At 29.1% G+C, this 26032-nt stretch overlaps 1 pseudogene; it reads right to left on the minus strand.

Annotated features, from left to right (window-relative positions):
- Positions 1-16523: 16523 nt before the first annotated feature.
- LOC113363307 overlaps positions 16524-26032 on the minus strand; it is a 177831-nt pseudogene continuing 168322 nt past the window's right edge.

The raw sequence follows: 26032 nt of genomic DNA on the forward strand, positions 1-26032 counted from the left end.
GAATTGTTAAGTTTGAACATACTTCATTGCTTCAATAGAATTTCTGAATGCTCAATATCGGGGGCGCCCATGTTCCACATCGGCCCCAACATCCGTTCGTTCTGTTCTCCGAGCATTGGAGCTTTGGAGCATTGTGCCATACGTGACTGCCATGAAGAGAATGGCTCTCTCTACCATTCCCGTATATGTGTAATTGAAATACCGTTAACTTGCCATCGAGATAATTTATTAAAATTTTGCCCCAGGTAAGGTACACCTAGGTATTTACTAAGATATCGCATTTGCGGAACCAGGAAATTAACTTTAAGCATGTCACTATATAAACTGTATACAGCAACCTTCACCAAATTGCTTTTTTACAGATTTAATTAATCTATATTGTGATTCAGAGTCCGATTACTTAGCTCTTCTCATACAAAACGGTATTAAGTACTGTCAAAATGTCATGTATTTGCTATGCGATTAGGCGTTTTACATATGAAATGCAACTGCACTCATATGTTATTAAGACATATCACAAAGATGCATATATGTGTGGGAGTAGTGAATATGAAAGTATAAACTCCACTTGTATAAAAATATATAAAATTTATTGATTATAAAAATTAATGATATGAAAATATGACAAGTCCAATTGTTTTTCTACAGTCACTAGTATGCTTGATTTTCCCACACACTCCCTGCCCAGTGTTGACCTCACAGTTTAAAAAAAATACAGGTAAACACGTTATAAATAAATGGCGGAAAAAAAATTATAGCAAAGTTGTGATACTGGTCAATTATAAATCAATGACAGTTTCGTCGGCAGATCCACCGTATGGTAGGTAATTCGACCTTCCACCTTCTTCAAACTCTGCTTATGGTTCTGAATATAAGTCATGTAGTGAACTTCCTGAACCTCGATGCCTTGGTGAACTTCGAAGATTCAGCCACGATCTACTGTATTAATTTTTATTTCTACAATATTTTGGGTAAACAGATGGCGCTCGGTAAGAATATGAATTTTCACAAAGATTAAAATAATCTTGTCGACTTCAGTAGCCCTTTGTATCATACATCGGACTCTCGAACCGGTTATGATTCGAAGGAAAGCGTATTAAAGAGTCTTCATCTTGACAGATGCAGTTCCAAAGTTTAATGCATCAAAAGACGATTTGTTGAGTTAACAAACAAGGAGAGGTTGAATTGCATTCAAATGAAAAGTCTAGGCTCCGAATTATTTTATGTGTCAGCAATAAACACTGAGGTCTGGGTATACTAAATGGGTATACCAACGAAAGTCCGGTATCAGATAGTAAGTGCGTTAACTACGATGAACCGAGGACTGGACGTACCTTATAAGTAGTCACTGAAGACCAGTGATTATGGTGCTGCATCAAAATCTATATATTTTAAATCCTCAAAAAAAACTCCTTCTTTGTCTTCATCTCAATCGTCGTGGGTTACCAATGTGGGAGTAGTGAATATGAAAGTATAAACTCCACTTTTATAAAAATATATAAAATTTATTGATTATGAAAATCAATGATATGAAAATATGACAAGTCCAATTGTTTTTCTACAATCACTAGCCTGCTTGATTTCCCCACATATGATAACAGTGTGCGATTGACATTTGTGCGCTTTTCTGGTTAGGTTTTCTATCTAAAACGCCTACCTGCACGGCAACCACACTGCATTTAGACAGTATTTAGTACCATTTTATATGAGAGGCGCTATTTAAACTAGCCCCTCCGTAGTCTATTTTACAGCAGAATCAGCCCCTTAAATTGTTAATGTGTGTGGTTATCATGTTCTAAAAATTTTTACTATCGAAGCCATTTAGCTCAGCGCTAGCATATAAACTGGAGTATATGATATGTACTATCATCCTATATAAATAAAAATTTGATCGATCAAATTTCACCAATCGAAGCAATTCAATTCGCAGTAATTGATTTGTCGTATTTTCCTCGTTGGCCTCATTGCCTGGTTTGTACTTTAGCCAGACCGCAAAGCTCGCAGGATTCCGATCGAAATCTGCCATCACGAATGCATTTACATAATTGACGCACTTTAGTCGCTCCGGGATCCCGGATCCGAGGTCCGGGATTGAACTGGCGGAACGGTGCCGGATCGCTGCCACATCAAAACAAAATGACAGCAAAGGATATAAAGGGCACGGGAAAACTATCGGGATCAACAAATTAACATTTGTGTTTTTTTCTAGAAAATAGTTACCTGTAATATGAGAAACACCATCATAATGAAAATTGGAATAATAAAAGTGGTAACTTCTTGTGAGCCAATATGAAAATATAAGTCAAAAATTCACTCAGGAAACTAAATATAAAAAGATGACAAGAAAGGATATAAAGGAAAACTAACAAGATGAAAATTTATTATTTGTGATGTTCTTGTAGCTAACAGTTGCTTATTATTGGAAACATTATTATGAAAGTTAATAATAAAAAGCAATAATAATACTCTTCTAGACAAAACAAGAATGCAAATCAAAATTGGAGTCAGTAAAATTAGCTCTAATTTTTCTTTTTAAATGTGTATCCTCAATATGAATCTTTATGGCAACTGTGATGTTTTGCTTATTCTTCTCTGTATATATAATGTAAATTATTGATATATTAATTCACATCATTTTTAAAAAAATCACTGGTTTAAACAATGTTTTTTCTGCTTTTTTATAGCTACACCAGTTAAACAATATTTAAACATATGTTTTATCATTTAGTATTTTTACTAGTTTTTATACTAAAAGTCTACAAATAAAAGGCAGCCAAGTTAACTGAGTTATAATGTCTCTTTTTCGATATAAACTGCGTGTAGATACTATTTATATTACTCACTTCTATGAAAATTCTAAGGTTTTATTTATTTATTTATTACTTTATAATGTTATATGTAATATAAATTATTTATTCAATAATTTACACGGACTTAAAAAAACAAATTGTCTAAAGTATTTTCGATATTCAAACAGTACTGCTGTAATGTATTTACGAATAAATAATTAAATATTTTATTCAAATGAATACTTTTTGTAACATTCACACACTGCGTATTTAGTTTACTTTTTAAGTGTTATTTATATTATTTACATCGTTAATCCTAGATTATATTAGGTTTTGCAATGCACCCTCCAAAAACTCTAAAATAATCCTCTGTCAAACACGAAACATTTTATTGGTGAGGATATATGCAGCCAAACTTTTTTTTCTAATTTATCCCACGAGGTCATTACTCCTGTTGACAAAATAGTATTTATTCATTCTATTTTATTCTTGAACTAGAAACTTCTGAAAGTCATAAATATATATTTTAAATTGAAAACTTTTGAAGAAATCAATGCTCAGAAGCTTAGATGGTATATTTTTCGGTTTATATTGACACTAAGTCAGTATCAAATTTTTATTAGTTCAATTGCTTTTTTTTACAGTTAAACGATTATTATTTTTTGCAATGAAGAACTATTATTACTTTAACAAAAAAAAATCAATCGCCATAAATTTTATTATTAAACTTAATTAAAACAAAAACTTATTATTTATATTAATAATCATCCTAATTAATATTTCATTTAGATTAATAAATTGTGTCATGGTATATTAATTTATACATTATTTTACTAACAATTTTATTTTATTGGAAATCATTTACCGATTCGTATTTATTATGATCTAGTACATCAAAGTATTATTATAATAAATGATTTATTGTACTTAAGCCAAACTGATTGGTCGTTTGCTGCCTATTCGAAACTACATTAATTAAACAAGCTTAATTTTGAACACATATGATATCAAAATGAAATTTATAAAAAAGTACTATAAAACATTAGTAATTAAATATCCCAAATATATAAAATATCTACATGCAACTGCGTTGGCTTTTACACGCTCGTGTTTGTTTGTAAATAAACATCAATTTTTAATTCCATCATTAAAATTAAAATGACACATGGCATTTTTGCCAAAGTTAATTTTCATATTTTTCTGATTGCACTCTCTGTTAATGAATCCAAGTTAATTATAATTGAATTCTGTATTACAAAGGATTCGCGTAGTAATTAGTATAGTGTCAATAGTGATGTTGCATCCAATATCATTTTCATTAATTGCATAACATTAATGAAATTCATATTAAAGCTATTACACAACTGTTGATTCTAGATGGATATTAAATACAAACGTTAGAGACCAATATTCCTATATTGCAAATATATTTGCTGGCAAGTGATCTAAAGTTGTGCGAATAACTTTTATCATCATTATATCAGAAATAACCTTATTATTAATCTTTCGACAAGGAAACATTGAAAGCTTTAATTTAGATTTAATCTACTTGTTTGATCAAACTGTCTAATATAAATATTAATTATTTTTCTGGTTCATTCAACATAAATTATTGTTTAATATTTCTCTCATGCTCCTCTCAAATGTTAAAAGCTAAATTTTTATTTATTTCATATCATGTCACAGAAAAAGCTCTAAACATCCCAAACATAAATATTATGTTATCATTCCCGAATTTAAAATATTAACTTATAAAATAAGAGCAAATTACATGTATGTTCCTTGCAATTGAGTTTAGAGAACTGAGCATTATTTTTTTACTTTATTGCTTATAAAAATAATTAGCGATAATTTTTCTTTTGTGATTTTATACAACACAAGTGAGATAATAGTTTTATATCACATACATATCATTTGGATGTTTAAAAATCTTTATGTTTTTTTTAAATCATTTTATGCCGAAAAATTCTGTTATCTTTTTTTACTATTCAAAATCCAAACATTTGGTCTATGCTAATTATTTTTGTTATTGGTTCTATGTGTGTTTTGTAACTCCCTCAAAATAGTATATATGGACAAAATGACACAGTGGCCTTATTTAGGAATTGACTAGTTTTAGTAACGTTTTCGCGACTGTATAACATGAAAAAAAAATCCATATAACAATAAAATGCTACGAAAATATTTTACATGCTTCCCTAGTTAAACTTTTTAAAGAATTAGCTTTTTATGACATCACTGAATTTTCTCAATTTGATTTCAATAACTATTTTCTTGCATAATCCTTATCCTTTATCTATGTAGTCTGACCATTTGATCGCCTGTACAACCATGTTTTTTTATTGCTATTTTCTTAATTTAAATTTTTTACGGTTTTAAATGAGTATAACTTTCAACCTTGTGCAACAATTCTGAGCTTGACTGGTGGTCAAATAGACTTTAATATGATGAACTTGATGATGAACATTGTATTTAATGTTCGAATGCTTTCTTTCAGCTCTTTTTTTCAGAAGCGGCATTTGTGCAGCTATTATGTTTATTACAAAAATTACTATGCGTTTAATATTAATTATAAATAAGCTTGACAAGAGCCTGAAATAATATCTATTATTATTGATTATGGCTTGCTTATGAATAAATGAATAAAAAAATAAAAAAAACGATTTTTACTATTCTTTCAGATGTTGATGGTTATTGTCACAGTCTTTTCGGAATAATCAGTCGAAACGTATATCTAATTGATAGTCAATAAATCTAAGATGTGTATAAATGGTTTAAACAGGTTGTCTTATCATTAAATAAATAATGGGCCTTTCTGCCGCATAACAGACCAATGTAAGGGCCATGTTAAGCTTCAACTTCTATACATTACGCTACTGAATCGTACTAACTACTGTCAAAATGTCTTGCATATGATGTGCATTAGGGCGTTTTACACATAATCTGCAATATCACTTGTATGTTATGAAGCTGGGTCGAAAAGACCCAGATATCTACGATAGTTTAGAAAAAGACCCTATCTTAGTTAGTTTTTTGACATTTGTACGATTTCTAGGTTAGGTTTTCTATCTGACAACGTGAGAAAAAAGCCTGACTGCACAACAACCACATGGTTTGTTATAAAATTTCTTCATAACATAGTCATGCCATAGCATTGGTCTGTTGTGCTGCAGAATCAGTCCATAAGTATGATTAAAAAAAACATAACACCATGATATTTTGTCCGTATTTCTCTTACTATTTAATATAGTTTTGAGATTTGACAAAACACAAATTAGGTAGTAATTTTTTTTCTTTCATAAAACCTTAGTTGTTTATTATGAATTTGTAAAAAAATCCTAAATTTTTTCCACGAAAAGCTTCTAGCTTTGGAAGTCAAATTTTCATAATCCAGCGCAATGTTTAACATACAATTTCGTGCACATATTGACTATGGCACATTATCATTTACTACAGCTTATGGAAAACGGTCCATCAAACGACCGCAGAATCAAATCACAGTTTACAAATATCTATTAAACTTAGATATGTTTCAGATAGATATTTCGATGATGAATTTTGTTATCGCCGAATAGATGAGAGAGATGCGAATTCGCGCAATGGAAGCATAAATCATGACGTGACCGCAAATATCCCTCGTTATGACGTCGTGTCAGAAGTAAAGCTTAGGCCGCGCTCTCTGAATGCGATGTGTGTACATGATGTATTATGCGGACTTGCGGCCTGTCATGGTAATGCTAATTATTCTTACAATTGCTAGATACTTCCATGGAATATACATGAGAACGATTCTACATTAACTACCAACCATGAGAGGATAGCAGAAGAACTGACTCTTGTGGTACTTCGTATATAAAATCATTCGACAAGAATGTGATGCAAAGATGGTACTATTAAGTGTATACCTTTAAGCAGTACCAGTTACCCACAGTAATGCTTCGAATTTAGGAAAATTGGTCTAAGCAAAGTTATACAAACAAGTGCTAAATCCTATCAAAAATAAAGTTCAAGTAAACCATCGAATTCCATAATGTATATTCTATATACATTATATTTGAAAACAATGTAATATATATTCTATATATAGTTTATATTTGAAAACAATTTTAATTTTATTAACTGAGAATATAGAGAAAAATAACCAAAAGTAACTGAGGATGTACTAGAGCCATAGATATGGTAGTTCGACCAACAAGGAAACGAAACTCAGGTGATTCAGTAGAGTTAATTATTACTGCAATTGTCAGACATTATCGTAAAATATACAAAGAGAGAACTCTGAATGTACCATAATCTTTATAGAATACACATGAGATCAATTTTGGATCTACCTCTATCCATGTGAGGCAAACAACTGACAATGTCTCGTATGGTACTTTTTTTATTCAACATAATATTTACAATTATGTTTACATGGTCTGTCTCGTCTTACATGGGCTTTTAGTAAATTTTTTGGCGATTATAGATAAAATTTATATTGATATATAAATAGTAAAAAATGCACAGTTGCATTATTCCTTTAGTCTCGTATGGTACTTGGAAAAAACAAAAGCGTGTGCGTAAGGTTCACACACACGCGATTAAAGTAAAACTTTTTTGCTATAGTACGAGATGGCATTTAAGTTAAAAATAAATACATCATATAACGATTTTGAATTATGTTTATTAATAATATGGTAACACTCGTGATGCACACATGTATTAATGTAAACCATTATACATATCTATATGATAATAAATTATAAATTATATATTTATAATAGCATTAAAAATATGTATAATATTCGAAAACAATAATGTAATTTCAAAGTCATACTTCAATTTTGATATGATCGGTTTGTCATTGTAATTCTATAATATTCCGAATAATCAATTCTATAATATTTGTTGACACAGTGGATTATGTTAAACAACGCCTAAAGAAATATTGTTTTCACAATTTCAGTCATCATATAATTATGTTTGGAGAACTTCGTGTAATTAAAATTAACATACATTCATTGACTGCTTGTATTTTTTTTACTTTTTTGCTGACAAAACAATCTCATTCTTTGAGCAACTGTAATATTTGTCTTACCTATAAAAATATTTTCCATTTTAATAACTTCAAAGACTTTTAGAAACTACGAATAATATAGAAATTAATTCAATAAACTTACGTTTTTTACACGGCACAAATGTTTCATTTGTTTTATTATTTTCATTATAATTATTCACCGGCGACAGGGTAAAATATCTTCTGATTCAGGCATTTATTATTAAATCAAGATTTGTACTACGATGTAACCTTAAAATCTAATGACATTCCGATTTGCTTGTTGTTATACGCCGGTACGTAAACAATGAAAGATTTCCATTTACTCGATACGACGACTAATCACAATCGACCCGTATAGAAATTATTTCATAGAGTTTGGGCGTAACGCAACTTCCGTTGCGTTTTCAGCATATTTACTCCCTAGTCGCGCCTAAAGTAATTTTACTTCAAAAATATTCAAAAAACTTTGAAGTTAAATTTCTTTCAACCTTAAATTGTTTACTATCAGTCACTCTCGTTTAATTGTTTTCAGGGCAAAAATCACAGATAATGAATATTAATTACTGAAAATATTTTACAAGAAATTATATAAATACGAGATGCAATAGTAATTCTAGGTAATTTCTAAAAAGTTTGTACGTTTGTAAGTGTCAAAAACTAGGAAAAAAAACACATCAGTGTGGCACATCTGCAATTTTCATCAAAACGTAATTGTCCATATGATAATAACTTCTCGATTTCAAAATCCATTATCCAAATGAATTCCACTACCACTTAGATCTGTGCAATGATAATTTATGCACAATTTAGGCATCAAATATAATTAAACAACCCCGTCCCTATAGAATGGAAGAAACGCCATATATTTGCTGCACAAAGCACGTGCACGGCCGTTGCTCCGCCATCCCTTCGGCGGCAGAAACAACGCTTTAATTATTATTTATATCGACTTTTGCCGTTTTAATATCGCACATATAGTTTCTATGTCGGGATATTGCTAAGCTTTTGCATATAGACCATACTTAAAAATCTTTTGTTCTGCGAGAAAATTCATATGTTTGCAGTAGACGCGTGTTTATTAAGATTTAGATGTTTTAATGAATATATTAAACGTGTACACTGAAATTGTTTTAAATTTGTTATGTAAATTTATACTGCAAAAATTGTTTTGTTCATAAGTGTTTAGAAAACTTGAAAAAATAACAGAATAAAAACTCGCAAATTATGATATTACAGCAAATTTTAAATATGAATTTACTGTACGTGTTTAGCTGGCTTGGCGTGGATGGAATTTGTTTCTTAAGCATAGCGAAAGAGAAGTTTGTGATTTTGCGAGATAATATGATTTGGTAATTTCATGTTTTATCTGTGTTTTCAAGTCTAATTTGAACCTCTTTCTCAAAATATCTGTATCAATTTTAAAAATTTAAAAGGCATTTGCTAAAACTCGATATAGACTGTTTCTTCAAAGTTAGAAGAAGAGTGCAAAGTTTTCATCCAAGATCAAAAGCTCAAAAACTGTTCAAAAGATACAAGTTGAAAATAGAGCTGAGTCAGCACTGCTGACTTATTTGGTCACCATTTGGTAAAGATAAACCGTATCAATTAAGTAGATCATGTACACCCTGATGTGTGTAAAGTAACTACATCCAACTTCGAACGAAGTGCCACTTACGCCTAGATAGTTGAAACATTTCAGATGTCCTGAAAAGATTCTGTATATAAATATTGTATATATTACGTATAATCCACTTATATCCTGCATCAATTGGTCTATCAGTTCAAGTCTTTGATCACTTGAAATAAATAACAATAATCGATCAACCTGCACCAAAATGGCCACAAAGTATACTAAACTCAAATTACAACCCACACAATTTTCCATCCCCTAAAATATCCTCCAGCAAGTATTTTATGTGCCCCATTGTCAGGGTGCTCCACGGCCGTCATACACGTTTTCCAATCAGACGAGACACAGCAATTTCATAAAATTAAATTAGGACATATGAACTACGCGGTTTCTTTAATACCGCGGTTTCAATCTGTGGTCTTTGAATGCAATTTATGGATAAACTACCGTTGTATTTTTATCCTCTATGATAAAAATTCAACATCTTATAGTCTCCAGAAATTTTTAACTTCTCGTAGGGTAAGTTATAGTAATGGGCCGAATATCTTAAACGAAAATTTTTGCATCATCTTCATTTGAAGGTTTCTGAACATTTTAGCATACCTCAGAAGAAATAGATGTGTTTGTGTTTTGTATGTCCGCATTTCTTCGACCATATTTGCGGGCGCACGGATCAACCGATTTGAATTGTTCAAAAAACATTCAATTTGTAATGATTGGGAAAAGAGGTGATTCGTTTTTGGCAAAGACAGATCCAGCCATTTCGAAGCCACAGAGCTAAATGTACAAAAAATGTATATTTCGTAGCGATTTTTGTATTACATGTACCTAGATCTGTGAAATCACTATGAAAATCTACTTTAGATCGTTCGTGGATTAGTTAGGCACATTTCATAGCAAACCATATCTAATAAAATACTCAAATTTGTTACCCTGAAGACTAAACTATAAATGTATATATAATACTTATTATATAAAGTAATTCTTAACATGTGCCTTATTTTAGTAACTATGTAATTATGATGGTACAACATTTATTGGTAAAGTTGCAACACCAAGTCCCTCAAATTCTCTTATCGATGTAGCAATAAATATTTGTATTATCTTCATATGATAGTACTATATTCTCTTCTTAAGATAAAATGTATTTTACTAATGCCCACTTGAAGATTTACCAATAATCCCATATTCCATATGTTAAAATTGAGCCAGTTCGCAAGATAAGGCGCGCCCTAAAAATATGCTCCAGGAGTTAACACAGCGTGCATAATATTTCTAGACGTATTTCCAGTGCAGTAGAATAAAAAATATTTATTGAAATAAATGAGAATGTCAATTAAAATATTATTATTGATTTATTTTAACATATTATACATGACTTTTGACATTAGTGCTAACAAATTAATTTAAACAAGTTATTTTCTATGAACGAGAACAAAAATTGCATCTATCATGAATGTCTTGTTAGACCCACATTTTATAACTCACACAAAACATAATTGATTGCAATTAAGATGGCTTTTAAAAACCCTATGATACTTCTTTCTAATAACCGTTGTGATGATCCTTCATTATAATAACTCATGCTAACAATAACGTTTAATATTTCTATATTTGACATTTTTAATTAGATTTTTTCTAGTATAAATGATATATTTTTATCTTAAAGCATGAAGCAGCAATATCAGCGAAGGGCGATTTTTACTTGTAAATCGATATTTTCAAGTTGAAACCATTATCACTACTGCCCGAGATCGACTGTTCCAGGTTGGAATGGAACCCAGATTTAAAGCAGCATAATATCAAGCAGCAGTGACATCAATTTTTCCTAGAGCTTTGGGTTGGGATTTTTTTTTTTTTTACATTTCAGCTTTTGAGCCTCTACGAAGCTTAGTTGTTAGAGTTGTGGGCTTCCAATCAGACGTTCCAGAGGGTGGAACCCGTTTCAGACATCCTCATTTTATGCTAACCAGCAGTGACATCCATTTTGTTATAAAATAAAAATGGCAATAAGTTTTCAAGTAAATAAAACCAATCAATAAAAAGTCAGTATTTTCAATCACACATATACATCAAATATAGTTAGCACAACTGCTAGTTTCCATCTAAAAAACACATTTTTAAGAAGTCATCACAACAATAACAAACAATATAGCAGTTTTTAGTCCTCGGACCTGTTTTCTCCTCCGCCAATGAGCGTATAAACCACACAAGATAGCTCATCTAAATACACATATAATTCCAACAAATACCATCCGTCGGCATATCGTGGGTATTTCATCTTTTTCTATTCCGGCCTCCCCTAATTTTTCATACCGGCTTTCGATATATCGAAATTCCTTTCCATAGATCGCTCCCCAGCGTGCTTTAAACTTCGTTACGATAACATTTATTATCACAACTCAAAGGAGATCGTGGAATCATGCATATGCATATTATGCGTGAGTGTGCATCGGCAGGGAAATAGGGAAAAAGGGCCCGATGGGCGGATATTTTCCTTTTTGATCTTGATAAGGGGTGAATCAAGGTTTCGTGATATCCTTTGTAGTACCCGGTTGTAATAAATAGTTCTTTTATATTGGTGAAATTGATATTTGACTTCACGACGGGACAAGTTGATGCAATTCATCCAAAATTGTGAATTGTAGATTTTGTCATTTCGTTGGTGCCCAATAATATTTATTAAGAAATCGAAAATGAATATTTTTATATATCTTAACGTTTCAAAGCCTTCTGAACATTTTGACATATCTTAGAAAAAATGTATGTATGCGTATGTGTATGTGTTTGTAGTATGTATGTGTGTATTTTTGGATTTTTCGTCCACGATTTCGAGAGCACGGATCTTCCGATTTGAGTGATTCAAAAACCATTCGATTTGTATTGATGGAGGGACGTGCTGGTTAGTTTTTAGCAAATGCAGGTTAAGTCGTTTCGAAGATAGGGAATAAAAAGTAATAAGAATGGCAATTATGAGAGAACGGAGTTTCCGATTTGAATAATTCAAAAATCATTCGGTTAGTATTGATGCGGAAACGTGCTGATTACTTTTTGTAAAAGGCTGTCACCTGTTTTGAAAATGCGGGGTAAAAAGTAACAAAAATAGCAATTTTGTGAGAACGGAGCATCCAATTTTAATCATTCAAAAAACATATCACTTGTATTTATGAATTTAATGATAATTACAAGTTTTGTTTACATTTCTATGGGTTCCATTTCACAATCATAAATTAAATCGTCTCAACCTAATGGATAATGTACTTTAGAAATACAATATCTTGTCTTCGTTTTCCTAAAAATATTCAAAAATGTGACTAGTTTTTTTAAATCTTTTTCACTTTAATTTTGATTCTTCAGAAAACTATACCAATATAAAATAAAAGTCAAGTGAAGTTTAAATAATACAAACCAAATAGTATATATTTCCAAAATGCCATGACAGTCGCAATTAATACTTCGAAGTACCGAATGGCATATATACGTCAAAGTAATATGAAATTGATACTTATACCTTATTGCGCGAACAGTTGAAATAGTTCTATATTGATTTTGCAGCAATTTATTGCACGTTTCTTGCTATAAATGTAGCGTTTGAACTGAGGGCGGTGAAGGAATATTCAGACACAATTGAGAATAAGATACAGAAATAATTTTATTTGTTAGCAGAAATGCCATTAATAAGTGTGTGCATTTATTTGTCACCTCAATCGAGTTTAAAATGAAGGGCATTTTCTAATATTTATAAAAATTATATAAATTGAATTGCATAGTTAAAATTATTTATTTGAAGTATATAATTGAGCTTTAGCACTTTAGTTTTTCTATTTTCTGCACTCTTTGCTTCGTATCTCCGAAATGGCTGGACCTGCCTTTGCCAAACCTAATCAGCACCTAATCAGCTATGGAAAACCTAATCAGCACATCACCCTATCAATGGAATCGAATGTTTTTTGAGCCATTCAAATCGGTTGAACCGTGCGCCCGAAAACGTAGACGTACAATTGTATCCATACATACACACACACATCCATTTTTCCTGAAGTATGCCAAAGTGTTCAGAAACCTTCAAAACATTAAGAAATGTAAAAATTTTCATTTTACATTTTTGGATGATTACAATAACTTACCCTACGGGAAGTTTACAAGTACGCATCTGTCAAAATTCAGAGACGCGTAATGAGGCGCATACCGCCCGCGGGCTTTATGAAGAGTTACGACACTAAACCCCACAGTAGACAATCATACAATATTAGTCGAATCAGAGCAACTTGTTTTTTATTTAAAAAATGTTTTCAATTTCCCCGTTGCGAGCAATTAATCTTTTGTCTGATTGCTATAAAATAAATCTAATAGTCGGAGGGGTCTAAAAATTCAGTGGCGATATATTAAACTCATAATAAATGTACTTTTCAAATATTAGTCGAATCAGAGCTACTTCGTTTTTCACCCGAAAAATTTGGTATTGCAATTGTATTAACAAAGCAACGTCGTAAGAACCAAGGCGATGGCTGGTTATCATCTTTATTCTTCCTATTTTCATATAATGATGAACATAATACAGAATTAAAATACGTTATTAATTGAATAAGCAGTAACTGATAAGTAATTTTATCCTAACTGTTTGTACATATATGTAAAACATCAGCTATCAAGTTTACCATCGATCATCTGTCCATTTCCCATCCCTAATGTGTACCCTTTGCAAATTCTATCGTCCTTCCCAACAAAAATAAATGCGATCGGGACATTGTTATTTTAAGCCCGAGATTGGCGCGTGTGTACCGACCATATGCGCGCACCTCTACGCCTCTCGATTTTCTCTGATTCACTTATTGCAAAAATAGAACTTTGTTATGATGCGCCACAGGAAAACACAACTTTCGGATACCATTGTGGTTACTCGATGTATTATTTTAATATCACATGGATAAATGATATTCCTATTGATAATTAGGTACTTGAAGTACTTCATATGCTCTTGGCAATCGACATTATTTGGAATTCTAATATGCAACCAGTATCAATACATTTACCTTATAACTTTAATTTTATATTTTTAACTTTAGTTGCTACAGACACTGCAAGAAAAGTATTTAGTATAATAAAATAAACTAGAGATGGTATAATTTGAAAAAACGTGTTAATTTTAAAACATTGAAGATATTTTTTATTATAGAGTTAAGGTAGTTTGAGATAATATAATTGTGTATTTTATTTTTATCATATAATTTATATATTATAATTTTGTGTAATTGTTTAATATACTTGATCGTTTTCACAAGGCAAACAGGTATCATTTCTCTTATTTATACTATTTTTGTACATTTGAATAAAGCATGATTCTGCAAAGCGTCTCTAAGATGTATTTGTCTTATGAGAAAGCACTGCAGCAACGTCAAAATTGAAATTTTAATTATAATATTTTATTTTATAATTAGTGATCTTAGTTTGATTTTTATTCTTATTTTTGAAGTTGTTACAGTGTTATTTCATGCGTTTGTTAGTTGCTGTCCTGTTATATATATATATATATATATATATTTATATATATATATATATATATCTGTGTGTATGTGTTTGTGTATATACGAATGTATAAATTATTACAGCGAAAGCAAGTAATCGTTAATTATCCATAACTATTTTATGCTCGAGTTAATACGAAAACCAAAGCCAAAATCAGATACGAGTTATATTTTTCTCCTAATGTCTCTATTGACATTTGCTACTATTGTGCTTAATGAAAGCTTCTATAATAAATATCTCGACTTATTTCGACAAGATATATACATATTCATGGTCTAATAAATGCCTTACACAAAGGCAAATGTACTAAGCAAAATGATTAATGGAACAAACATTTGTCAGTATTACTGCATAAATACAAGCTGATATTGTTTAAACATATTATATTTAATTTACAAAAAAAAAATGATTATATATATAATTTACCAATACCAAAAAGAATCATCTGTTGCTAGTAAACTGTAAGCCCTATATATGAATTTTACTAATCGATTTTTAATGAAATTATTTCTGTATTTATATATAGACTGCAATTATCTCGTTTGACATTGATATTTAATAACGTTGTTTTTGCCAGCTTTACAAATAGAATTTTTATTTCGATACACACAATGTGTTGTAACCTAATATCTAAAATAAATAACTCACAAAATTATGCACAAATAGAATATTTTCATGGTCGCCAGAATAATTGATTTACGGTTACACAAACCGCGATTAAAAATCATATTGTTTATTAAAACGTATACTTTTGTTATAGTTTTTTATTATTTTTATGTACACATATGGCACTAATATAAATTAAATTATAATTATTTTAATGTTTAAATTGAACATTAAGTTACGAAAATTTTTGATGAGAACTTTTTTAGCAATATTTTCAAATTTATATTTGTTAATTTTTTTATTATACTTATAGGTATATTTGTCACATATAGCATTTGTACAAAAATCAAAACTTAATTATAAAGATATTAAGCGCTTTAGCTTTACAAAATAATATATTGGGAGCAATTTATACAATATTATATTTGGTAAAATATGTAGTTCAAAACAAAGAAGAGTTTTAGGAGGCATCCATCTAGTTATTGAAAAGAAAAACCAAGATTATTATTATAATATATAAGAAACCTGTTTTAACTTTTAAATCCATATACATCAATTTTAGTATAAATTGATTTAGAAATCAATTTGTAAACAAATTTGTCATGGAAAAAAATATTCTATAATTAGTTTTTGTATAAAAATAAGTATACTTAAATTTAATAAAATCACACTTAACTTACATTTACTCAACATTGTGCTTAATCTATTTAATATTAATTATTTATATTAGATATTTATTTTTTTAGAATTATATCTAAAAAGCTAATAGAGTGCTTTTGAAGCAATAATATTCTTTGGATTTTTAAAATACACATAAAAAATATTATACTAATTATTTTAAATATAAGTATTTTATGTTGAGATTTTAAAACACATTGAATTTGAAAAATAGACATCTATTTTTGATAATGTGAATATTTTAGAATAAGCGTGCTGTCTTAAAACTAGATTACCACAATATGAAAGAATATAAATTCTTTCGTAGTCAGCATTTGTTACACAGATAAATTATTAAAAAATAATGCCCATCATCGCTAAATTATACAAGACAAGGCAACAAATTTTTTTCTGCAATCCGTAAATTTTGTTACAGATCTCTGTTTTAAAAATTAAAACTTTTATTTCCCTATCGCCTGTAATAAGGTTGCTGATACCTTCCTTTTTCATTTTCCTGTCGAACAATTTGGAAGTAACTGAATACCACAAGCCACATGTAAACGTAAACAACTGGAAATAAATTAAATTTACTGCTAAGTCATCATTTATATCTACTTTTATTAGCAATTATAAAAATTGTTAATGTGATTTAATTTAGATCGTAGTTAATGAAACTTATGAAGCGGCATGATGAAGTAGATTATATAATGAAGATGTAAAATGTGTATGAAGGATGAACTATGATAAATATATAATTAGTACTGAAAATACGATTTGAATAATCATGCCAAAGCTATAAAGTATATGAGCCAAGAATAATTCATTGCAATGTGAATATATTTTTGTACTACAGCCTGAATTTTTTGTCTGAAACTACTAAGTTGTTCAAAATTTTATACCGCAAAAATGATTTAAGTGTGTCTCGTTTAATACTTAAGCGTTAAAAATGGTAATTAAACTTTTAGTTGAAAGAGCAATAAATAAAAAAATTGCCACTGATTCAATATCACCTATTTAATAAAAGTTGAAATTTTGTGGTAATAATGTAATATCCCTCAATAAAAATAAATCGTGGCGGTTTATTGGTTTTTATGTGTGTTCTATATTGTCCATCAATATTGTCCTAATATTATACAGTTAACATATTCTCATATGAAACCAATATTAAAACAAAAGAGCACCACATGAACCCAATATTGTTATTATTTATTAATATTAATAATTATCCACATTCTAATTAGAACAAACTTTGTTTATGAAACGATTGATTTTCAAAGTACAGTTAACAATTATGTGGAATTATGCCCTTTTCTTTTCTCAATTCAAATGAATTTTCAAATTAAAATAAAATATGGAGGAGATTTAAATTTATCTTCAACTTCCAAGTTAACACCAAAGCCACATGATTTATTTATAATTAATATAAAAATAGTTTTAGGAAATGATGAAGAATGCTGGATTATTATGGATCTTATTATTTGATTTCATGATTTTGTTTTACACTTGAAAATAATATTATTAAATTATATTTTCTTCAGGAGCGATGCCCAAAACTAATTTTCACATAAAAATATATTTTGATCTAAATTTACAAATGATAATGAATTTTATTTTTAAGATTTTTGGGGACCATAAATTTCCGATAAAATAGGCTATAACATAGCGTTGTTATGGTAACACTATATTAAGACTTGCTTTATTTGAGAATTGGCTCCTTTATATGATATATTATGGAAAGATGTATTTGATTTGTGAATTGATATAATATGATTAGTTCGGTAATTATTACTACGAATGACTATGAATGTTCTATAGGACAAGCACAAGCAATTGTTAGGTTATAAAATAAATGGTTAAAAAATCACTTAGAACTTATTTTCTACTTACTGACTGATACAATTCCAAAGGCCAACCATAGACAGCCATTTAATGTGTTTCCGTCTATGAAAAACATGACCGCTGTGTAAATAATAGATATCAGCAAACCGATTGCAAGTAAAATGCCTAGTAAGACCCAAGGCAGCATCAGGAATGTATTTCGCTATCGGAAATATCGAATGTTTTTAGTCTTTTGTTGAAATGGACTGCTATTTGATGCAGAATGCATATTATGTAACAGAACAGAACTATGAACAACAAGGATTTGCATAATCTTTTGTAGATACAGGGAAATTGCGAAACAAAGCACAATCAAGACTTGGACTGGGCTCACTTGATAGGATAATAAATATATTGAATCTATTGAAAAAGTCTACTTATAATATATATACATGTGTATGTATGAGTGTGTCCTTAATAGAGTGATAGTAAGTTTTTATTACAATTTTCACATCCTTTTCCACATCGCTACCTTCTCTTGCAGTAAACTCACCTTAACGGCTCCTATTATCAACATGACGATATGAGAACAGTCATGGCTAGATTAATGGCTAATATAATCTTTACGATCCACGATGGCAGACTGACTATGGTTATTGTCTTGAACTCGACCGAAGTGCAAAACATCAATATTAAGGCGACCACCGCCAATAATATTCCCATTACACCACTGAAGATGGTGCCCGTCCGTAGAGTGTAGCAACGGCAGCAACTGCCCAAAGGGACTTTCTGGGACGAAACCATTGTTTTGGCTGGAAGGGGGATAAATCATAGTTTTCACATTGAAAATAATAGTTTAGTTAGTATTTGAGATCACCAATTGAAATCATTATGCACACAATATTCAAGCAATAAAATGTTTTAGAAATGCTCTTCTACTGGATTAAAACCCAGACTTTTACTTTACTCAGAGAAAAGTGTATAGTATTTTAATTGGCATTTTTATAAATACAGATATTAACTTTGCATTGGATAAGTCTAATAATCAGTGTTCCCAAAAAACTGGTTAAAAGTTATTAAAACTTTATCCATTAAATCCCATAAACACAGACAGTTTTAATAATTTATGCTATTTTTTGCTTAATGTAACAACATTTTAATGTATTTTTTGTTCATTCTTCCGAATTGTTTATTTCCACTGATATTGACCTATATTGACCAATATTTACCGATATTGACCAATATTGACCGATATGACCGATATTGACCAATATTGACCGATATTGACCGATATTGACCGAATATTGACCGATATTGACCGATATTGACCGATATTGAACGATATTGAACGATATTGACCGATATTGACCGATATTGACCAATATTGACCAATATTGACCAATATTGACTAATATTTACCGATATTGACCGATATTGTCCGATATTGTCCGATATTGGCCGATATTGGTCACTGTTTGGTTTAGATTAGTTATAGTGACTCGAAAAAAAATTCAGTTTTTGGGTGTAGTATTTTGGTTGTATTCACTCTCTACAAATATTATTACATTTAATGTACTAGTAAAAATGTCTGAAGTTGGACGTAAAAACAATGTGTATGATTTTACGCTGTTATATTCGCTTAGATGTAAGCCTAAAGTATCTGAAAAATTGAAATTCCTAAATTGATATCTTTTATGATAATTTAAAATAATTAACTAATTTATCTTATTTCTAAACAAAAGCGAAAGTGATGTTTGTATCTTACGAGACTAGTTTATCTTAGGCGTATGTTGCAAAACAACGTCGCCGGGACATATAAGGAAATGAGCAATGCATTGTATTAAAGAAATAATCAAGATCAAACGTATGACATCATATAAATTCATATAAACCGCAATACAGGAAATAAGTCATCAGAAATATAAGTTAGTAATTATTTACAATATTTTACTAGCTTAAGGAACAGCAGAATATTCGAGATTTTTCTAACACCATATGTTTGCTTGCTTTATTAGCTTCTATATGATTAATTATTATGACCGTGAAAACGTTTTTATATTCGTAGGTCAATAACAAATATTATTACGTGTTTGTCTGGCTTTTAAAATCAGTTTGAAATGTATACATATTTGGGATTAACAAAGTGTTCTTGGATATTAGTAAAAAACTGATTGTTTAATATAAATTATAATTGAACATAAAAATATGTTCCTAAATTATCTTACTCGTAATCTTTATATAAGCGATTGCTTTTATCGCAAAATTGTGCTTAACTACTTAATTTGTAAATCTTTCTGTAATGATGATTTTGAAATTATATTTGCCCAAATGTATAAAATTTTAAATAGGTTAAAATTGCATGCTGTTTCGAAATTTATGATTTTAATTTTAAATTCAATTAATTTATTTATATTATGTTTGATTATGTTTGTATGCAGTATTTAAAAAAAAATGCGATTGTTTATGCTAAAATATTCAAGGGGCATATGATTATACAAACACATGACAAATAATTTAAATTGCACATTTTAAATAGTTGAATAACAATGGAATAAAATTAGGCCGAATATATAAATTATTTGAAATTTAACAGAAAAAAAATACTACGTTGGTTTTTCATTTAAATAGTTTTTGACTTATAAAAATTTATGGTTCGGTGAAACAATTGTCAGGCTATTGTAATTGATCACAAAAAGACATGCAGAATAATTATAATACAAAATTCACGAAATGAATACAAATTTCTTTTAAATGTTTAGATAAAAACATGTGGGTTTTAATTTATTTTTATTACAGTTATTCTTGGTTGAGTCAATAACTTAAGCACGTTTGAAATTAACAGTTTTTTGTTATTCTGTCCTATAAATATTAGCAAAAACATATTTTCCTTCACATTTACAATTTGTTTGTGTATCACCAGTATATATGGGAAGGCATTTATAAGTTTGCAATTTTCTCAAAGTACGTCATTTCTATAAGTGTTTCATATTGCACATTATTTTTCAAATTAATCGTAGATCCATTATAATTACTGAGTAAGTAAGAGGTGGTATGACAAAAACGAATGCTACTCATTGCGTAATAGTCTCATCGTAATAATGCTTCTTCTATTATGTCACAAATGGAATAAATTGCATATTGCACTTAAACTCAAATAATTATGACACAAACTTGGGTTTTATATTGAATTGGATAGCAACTCCATGTGCAGTTTGTCCAAAAAATGATAGAATTGTTATACAAAAATTTAAAAACTTCCAAAAGTTTAAAGACCATACTAAAATTTTACGGCCCTACATCTTTTAAATTAGGGATGCTATTACTAGATATTTTCTTTCTAAACATCAATTTTATTTTTTCTAACAAGGTAGTTCGATCCAGGCCGGGACGATAAACATCTTTTAAAAAATATTTTGTTTTAAATTAATATTAAATTTTTTTTGTTATTATTACTACTTATGCTCTGCAATTTCCATCATTTTTCAACCCTCTACACGCTCTACACAGCCAGCAATTTTCAAAATAGTGAATTTTTTTGCTAATTATAATAATTTTAATAATCAGTATGTTTATATACATTACCAATCCTATAATTAAACTAAAAGCATAATATACTAATCACCAAAACTAAAAGCATAATATACTGAAAAAATAGAGAAGTTAATTAAAGTCTTAATAAAATATTTAATTCCAGTGAAGACCATATATAATTTATAAAATTTGAATCAACAAATTCTAATCAACTCATTTAAATACGGTTTTCGCTAGAAAGTAAGTTGCCAAAAACATCAAGAATCACTTTCATCAAAATAAATTATAATTTCATTAAATGTGCATTTTTATTCTTTTTATATACGTGTTTTCTATATTTTGTGTTTTGTTTATTTTTTCCTTCATTGCTTGATGTTTATTTATGTATGAATTTCATATTATGGCTGATAGAATTAATAACTTTTTTTTTATTATTTATCAAATACTGTCATTACAGAAATTTATTTTTGTTAGATTTGAAGTAAAATGAAATTTGCAAGAAAATTGATAATATTTACAATAAAATGCTCTCAGTATGATTTTGTAAAAAATATCAGTAATCTATTATGAATAATTTAAATAAAAATCCAAATATTATTTATTAGCAATCAATCTGTAAGTCCAAAACAATAATACCGAGCGTTTTATTCCATTTGATTTAAGTGGCGATCAAAGTTCGTGATCCTTTAAGAAGCTGTTCGAGATAAATCTTTATCAAATCAAAACAGTAATGTATGAATGAATTTGTTTTCATACAAATAAGTTTATGACAATGAATTCGAACATGTTGCTTTGACATTGACAAACGCGAAGTTTGGGCAAAGGCCTTGGATATTCCGAATCGGCGATTTACAAGCCAACTGTGTCAAGCCCGCACAATTTTAACTAAAATACATTGAAAGTGACGGAAAAAATTATTTTTAGTAACAATGTATAAGAATTTATGACCAAAACAGGGACTAGTACATAGTTCATTAATAAAATATTATTACATATTAAATTAAATAACAATGAAATCATAAAATTATCCTGTATTCTGATTGCTATTGAAAATAAAATTAAAAAAAAGAAAATAACAATAATGAATTGTCTGTATTAATTTTTGTTCCAAAACGATATGAATAAATATATAAAATAATGCGAATTGCTTATATCAATCGAACAATTAATACAGTATTCACAAAGAATTATTAATTGAAAATTTATATTTCTTAATATGTAATATAAATTTATTGCCAAGATTTTTTCATTGTTTATTAATAAAATGAAGTTAGTCTACGAAGAATGTTTAATTGAAAAATCAACAAATTTGTTTGTTATTCAACGAATATAATTATTTCAATTAATTTGTGTAGTTTTCAACAAATATCCTATTCTATCAATAGAAGTAACAATAATCTAAAATGATCTCCCGAATATTATTTTCGACTTAAACAAAATATTTTTACTTCAAGGAGATTGCACACATGGCTTCTGTTGCTAAATATACGAGTAAAATTAGATCTAATCATAAATTTTGTGAGATTGAGTAAGCAGAAAAATATTTACCGAAATATATGCAAGTTTAGAGCAACACTGTTAGGATAATAAATATTAAAACGTTTTTAGTTTATTGAATGCAATTAATACCAAGGCAAAGAAAAATTTGAATTGATAAATTAAACTGAAGTCTGGGTTGAATTAATAATTTATATATATATATATATATGTATATATATATATATATGTATACATAATTTGCTAATGATATACTCAGAGAACATTTCCTAGTTATTAATTAGCAAATTTTCAAACTAACAGTTATTTTACTACGAGTTTCATACTGTGTCAAGTGACCCTGTTTAATTAATAAATGTTAATTAAACTAAAATTTATAAAACACGTGTGAGCAGTATCCTAGACTATTTGCTGATACATTTTTAGGAATTATTGAAAAATAAACTTGTTTACATGGTAATAAAAATAAATATAAAAAAGACATAAGCAAGAATTTTGATACATAAAGTAGTAGAGAAAGTTATCTGAAGTTTTAATTCTAAGTAATGAAATTATAAAGAATTATTTAATAATTATGGTAAAATAATAAATAAATAAATATGATTGCAATGAAGTATGTTATTTAATTTATGTACTTGCGTAAAGACCTATTAATTTTTTTAAACGTAAGTTCAACTCATTTTTCATAACTCGTAATAACAATATTAAATATATATATATAATATTATATATATACATATATATATATATATATATATTACTATATATATATATATATATATATATATACATATATTATATATATATATATATATATATATGATAGTGCTATATGCTTTAGTTTGTTATTGAAATTTTATCAATTTAATAAATGCAATAATTGTCAATACTTGTTATAACGTATTACTCGTAGTTAAGCTTTTATATTATAATGTATAAATATTAACTTGGTTAATAGTTACCAGTTACGAATTAATTACGAGTTAAGTTAGTAGAATTGAAAATTCCCAAAATTTACTAAATGCCCTTACTGAACGGTTGTGAGTAAATTAGAAATAAATAAAAAAAGTTAGTGGTTTCCAACCTTTTTGCACTGCAACTCCCATTCTAATTGCACTTGTCAGAGTAATTTTTTTCAATTAATTTTATTCTGAAATCTGTATATATAGTTACAATAATAAGAGAATGCTGACAAGTTGTTTATAATTAGTTGATTATAAATTAGTAAATACCCCCAGTGTCGTATCTACTAGAGCTAGTATAATAAAAAAAAAAACAAAAAAAAGTACAAACTAATATACAATATCATGTAAAAGCATAAAATATGATTAGTTTTTGTTTATTTTTGTATCATTTCTAATTTCTGAAACAGCTATACACCCCCCTTTCAACAACATCCAATCCCCTAAGAAATCGCTCCCCACAGGTTGGACACCACTAAGTCAAGTAGTATAATTAATTGCCTTTTTTGGCATTACATCAAAATAATGTCATTGAATTGTTTTTTTTTATTGACTCTTATTTAATAATCTACAGTCATTTCTTAATTATCATTCAAATTTGACTTTCGCCAAAAATTATACATCAATAATGCCGAATTTATACCTATATCTATGTAATATTTACGCTGTACTAATACCAGTTACGTGCTTGGATTAAAGTTATGACTCTGATAAACTACCTTTCCTCTTCACTAAATAATAAAACAGCAACAGTAGAACAACCAGTGTTACAATATTCACTAAACAAATCTCTTATTTCACTATTCCTTTGCACAAAATTCACGAACACACTATATCCCACACATCAGCTACTCCACCGTCTTTCCTAAGGGTTGGCAGAGGTACTGCGTCGACTGCGTCTCATCAAAGGGTCTATATCTCTTATTAAGGGCCTGTATCTCTTATTAAGGGCCTATGTCTTTTATTAAGGACCTACGTTTCTTAATCAATTCCACTTTCGTAGGTATCTTATTAAGTCGATTCAAAGACGCACTAAATACATTTCAATGATCGCAAAAACAACTTTGTGCGAAACCGTTTCCCGCGGATGCTGGCATAATAAACCGAGTCTTTGCGGACTCGAACGATCGGTGTACCAACACAAATTAATAGCACGTCAGTCACGAACACGCCGAAGAGAATAACAACGCATCGATGTTCGCTGGACACGTGAGCTCCAATATGCGCCAGGAATGGACGGACATAGGTGTTGGCTGCCGGTGGAAAAAGATGAAAATAGACTACTGAGAAAAATCTTCTAAGATTGAAGATCGCTGATTGCATGGTTTGCAATATTTTGCCTTTTAATAATTTAATAAAAAATTAAGAAAGCACATCTTTGTTATCACCAGTCTACAATTTTTGTCTTACTCTTGATTAGTATGGTATTTGGTATTTATATCGTCATTGGTGTGGCTGTATAAGCCAACTAATATTTTTCATATATTTGAACGAAATCATAACTATGTATGCTATATAGCTCTCTGTGGCCTAGTAGTAACGACTACAGACTTCAGATCAAATTGTCTTGAGACAATTCGAAATACGTTTCGAGCCTAATGTGAAGCAGCAGTGATCGACTGCCTAATGTCAACATTTTTTTTGAAAATATAGAGAGCATATGTTTCCAAGTAAAACTATCTCAAACTGCTTAACAAAGCAGTATTTTATTTAAATTTCACTAATAAATTCATCACACAACCGTTTAATTTGCCATCTCTGAAAGTTAATTAGTTTAAGAAGGTTTATGCACAACAGCTTATAGTACTCGTTAATTTCCGATTGCTGATAAGAAATATAATAATAAAATGTGTCCTAGAAGCTGTTTTGATGTAATTCCTTGACCTATTGTTATTAGAAGGCGATACAGTGTTTAACTATCTGTATAATAATAAAATTATTATTTATTGAACTTTTTCTAATGACACTGTTGTAAATA

The sequence above is a fragment of the Ctenocephalides felis genome, unplaced genomic scaffold (genome assembly GCF_003426905.1).
Source record: "Ctenocephalides felis isolate EL2017-DRISC unplaced genomic scaffold, ASM342690v1 CF-g0.4_SCAFFOLD_00845, whole genome shotgun sequence".
In the NCBI taxonomy this organism is placed as follows: Eukaryota; Metazoa; Arthropoda; class Insecta; order Siphonaptera; family Pulicidae; genus Ctenocephalides; species Ctenocephalides felis.